Here is a 4,181-nt window from a genome sequence, read left to right as displayed (position 1 = left end):
TCACTATGAACTCAATATTTAAAAAGCAGAGATTATTTTATACTGGACACATACAACTATTTAGTTCAGTTATTTAGAGGAGAGTTTCTCAACCTTGGCTGCAACTTACAATTATTTGGGAGGAATTTTTTGAGCCCTTCCTCTAGATTTAATTCATCATAATGTATGTCCATACATCAGATTTTTAAATAAATATATTGAATATAACAAACATTGCAATAGCAGGGTGAATTACAACACAGTGAACATAACCCTGCTTACCAGGGTAGATAAACCAGAGTTTGTTTACCAAGTGCTTTCTCCTCTGAATTGGAGGGGAGAACACCTCTGTGCCACTGGTCGGGCATGTGGACAGATAGGTTTCCCAGGAGGACACACTGACGAGAAGCAGACAGGAGGCTGGGAAACCTTACAGTAGCGAAAGGAGATCCTTATTCTGGTGTTAGAGGGTTTTCCTGTTTCTACTTCTAGACAAAACTGTTTCCTTTATATTTTCCCTCTGGAGGTCTAGAGTCCCTAAATCTCCATTTCTTTTCCCTCCCAGGTCCAGGATGTTTACTAGAATTCCTTCTCAGTCTCATCAGCCACCACTTCAACAGAGAACAGATCTTGAATTTTATACCAAGGGCAGGAACTATCCATGCTACCTACGCGGTAGCCTCTGTCCTGGGGTGGGGTGAGGGCTAGGGAAATAGCTGACCAGCCATTCTAAAGTTAATTCTTACATATCTTGGCATTTGACCGATGATCTACTTTTGTCTTTGTCCTTGTTGACTTTATACTTTGAGTTTCTTTGGAAGCTTCTTTGAAAGTTGAGAAAAACTGCTATTATCTCTAATGTTTCTGGTTTTAGTTTTTCTTATTCTGATTTCTCTCTCCAAAATTTCCTTACACTTCATGGCATGCCTAATTCCATTTTTTAAAATAGCAACATTATGTTGCATTATCTTTAGATGGATATATCTTTTTATTATTTCTTGAAACCATGATGTTATGGTCTGCATGTTCACATCCCCCTAAAATGGATGGTAGTAGGAGATGGGGCCTCAGGGAGGAAACTAAGTTTAGATGAGGGCGTGAAGGTGGAGTTCCAAGGGTGAAACCAGTGCTCTTATAAAAAAAGAGAAATACTAGAGCTCCCTCTCTCTGCAATGTGAGGATTCATTGAGAACACGGCCATCTGCAAAGCAGGAAGAATACTCTCATCAGACACTGAATCTGCTGGCACTTTGATCTCGAACTTTCCAATCTCCAGAACTGTGAGCAATAAACGTCTGTTGTTTAAGTTGCGCACGTTGTGGTATTGTTGTTACAGCAGCCTGAGATGACTAAGACAACAGGTATTCAGTCCTTTTCTAGATACCTATCCATGTTATCCTGAATAGTCCCTTATGATCGGTTCCACCAAATTGACTGACATAGCTATTGTTTCTGCTCATAAAGTACAGTGAAAAGCGGCATGATCCAGTAGAAAAAATACTGGTTTTAAGGTTTTGAGGGGATGGTTCTAGTTCCCACCCTGGAATAAACTTGTTAAGAAACTACGATCAAATCACTTTGTCTTTCTGGGGCTGCTTTCTCATGTTTAAAATTGAAGGGCAATTGGTTGGTATTTGCCAAAATTAATAACACACTTAACTTTTGAGCCAGCAATTCCTCTCTCAAGAATTTATCTTGCAGGTATAACTGCACATGTTTGAAATGACAGATGGATAAGATTATTCACTACAGAATTCAAAAAAAAATTCCTTGGTGTGATATTTGGAACTCACATGTTTCAAATCAACAGAGAAATAGCGAAATAACAATGACCCATCACACAGCAGAGTGCTATGAAACGGTAAAAAACAAGGAAGGAGCTTTTTATGTACCGATAAGGAAAAATACACAGGATATGTTATTAAACGACCAAAGAGAAGGTGAAGAAGAATGTATATAATCATAAACCTACCCTATGACCCCGTAGCAACATTCCTAGGGCTTTATCCCACATGAGAATCACCTGGAGAATGTTTAACAGTATTGACAATATGGCATCTCAAGGCAACTGTCTTAGTTCGTTTTGGCTATAACAAAATACCATAAACTGAGTAACTTATAAACAACAGAAACATCTCACAGTTCTGGAAGCTGGGAAATCCATGATCAAAGTGCCAGCCGATTTGGTATCTAGTAAGTGCCTGTTTTCTTGTTCACAAATGGTGCCTTCTTGCTCCGTCCTCACATGGTGGAAAGGGAAAAGGGCCTCTCTTGGAAAAGGTCATTAAACTCTTTTGTGATGGTTCTAATCAACTTTTGAAGACTCTTCCTCCTAATGCCATCCATCACCTTGGGAGTTAGAATTTCAACGTATGAATTTTAAGGAGACAGAAACATCCAGACCACAGCAGCAACCTGTATGCTTCAGAAATATGAACAAAAGATCGAGAGAAATTTGAGAAATCAAATGGATCCCAAATAACCCTGAAAATTCTAAATATTATCAACAGAAATGTGAGGAATCAAATGGATCAAAAAATAACTCTAAACATTCTAAATATTATCCTTAGAAAGATTAGAAAGGCAATTGTACCTGCAAAACAAGTCAAGAAAGAGATTTTTGGAAATTAAAATATGATTGCTGAAATCAAAATCATTAGACCTCTCAAACACTATAATAGAGTTGAAATCAAGTTATTGATCTAGAAGCTCAAGCAAAGAAATTTCCGACAACCAAAACCAAAAACGCCATAAGAAATAAAAGAGAAAGTAAAAACATAAAGAATGGGTTCAGGAAGTTAAATAGTTGGCTAAAAAAAGTTCCAAGAGATGAGAACAGATAGGAAAGAGGATGGAGGAGAGAATAATAATAATAATAAAAAGAAATGAAAATATCCTAGGTTTAAGAAAAATTAGATCATTCGTATTGAAGTCCTCACCAAGGCTAAGTGAGTTAGATGGGGAAAAGACACATACTTAAACTTTACATTCTGTTGAAATTAATGAAAAGACAATTTAAAAAATTTCTAATGAGAGAAAAAAATGAGATGACCTATAAAGGAAGGAGAATTAAGCAACAGATTTCCCTTCAGCAACAGTAGACACTAAAACTCAAAGAAGCAAAGACTGTCAACAAACAATCAAACAAACAAACAAACAAACAAACAAACAAACAAACAAAACTGTCTCTAGGATAATGACTATGAGTTTAGAATTCCACACTGAAACTACTATTTTATGTAACATTGTCAATCATACAAGTTTCAGAAAGCTTGTTGCCCTCCCAAGCTCTCCAAAACATTACTCAAAAGGCTCTCCAGCAGAACAAATGAAAAAGAAATATATTAAAAAAAGAGTATATGAGTCAGAAAGGTAGCAGGTGAATATGACTTGAAAATGGAGAAAACTAAGGAAACGAAAAGAGAAGTCACTGGACCTTGATGCTTGGGGCATTATCCTATGAGTGGCTAAAGATAAGTGTCTTAACGACATATTTAATTCTCTATAAATCCAATAGCATAACTTGGTTCTGTAGTAAATATTTATAAGAGCATAATCCCATTAATGCCTTTTAAAATTGGTTCAAAAGCTTTGAATTAACCTATAGACTACACATGGAATACATAATCATAGTCCCAGAACGGCAGATAAAGGGAAGCAGAGGAGACAGGAGACACAGTCTCACTGGAGAGTAGAGTTTCTAAATCTAGAAGTCAATAGCTACTCTCTAAAGTTGGGGGGTAGGAGAGGAAGAGGAAAATGTAATTTAAATTGTAATGATAACCCTAGAAAAACTACAACAAAAAACACTTTTTTATGTTTATTCCTGGGGAGAGAATTGGAGATACAGTAAGAAAGACAGCTTAACTTTTCATTTTTGATTAACAAGCCCTTTTATTAATAAAAGATTACTTAACTCAAAGTAGAGCTATATAATGGAATGCTGTGTGGTCTTTGGAAAGAATGAGATATGTCTATATATGTATTTGTGGAAGATTATCCACAATTATATATACTTAATGTAAAAAAAAAAAAAGAATTTGCAAAATAGAGTATCATCCCTATTAAGGTAAGAAAATTCTTTATATGTCTGTGTGCATGTATATAAGTAAATGCATTTAAAATATCAGAAAGGAGAAACTACAGATTGAGGGTATGGGGAAGAAAGCAGTCTTTTGGAATTACTTTTTAAGCTTTTGAAT

Source organism: Rhinopithecus bieti, unplaced genomic scaffold (assembly GCF_001698545.2).
Source record: "Rhinopithecus bieti isolate Rb0 unplaced genomic scaffold, ASM169854v2 scaffold_1618, whole genome shotgun sequence".
Classification (NCBI taxonomy): Eukaryota; Metazoa; Chordata; class Mammalia; order Primates; family Cercopithecidae; genus Rhinopithecus; species Rhinopithecus bieti.
This window is presented reverse-complemented; position numbering follows the sequence as displayed.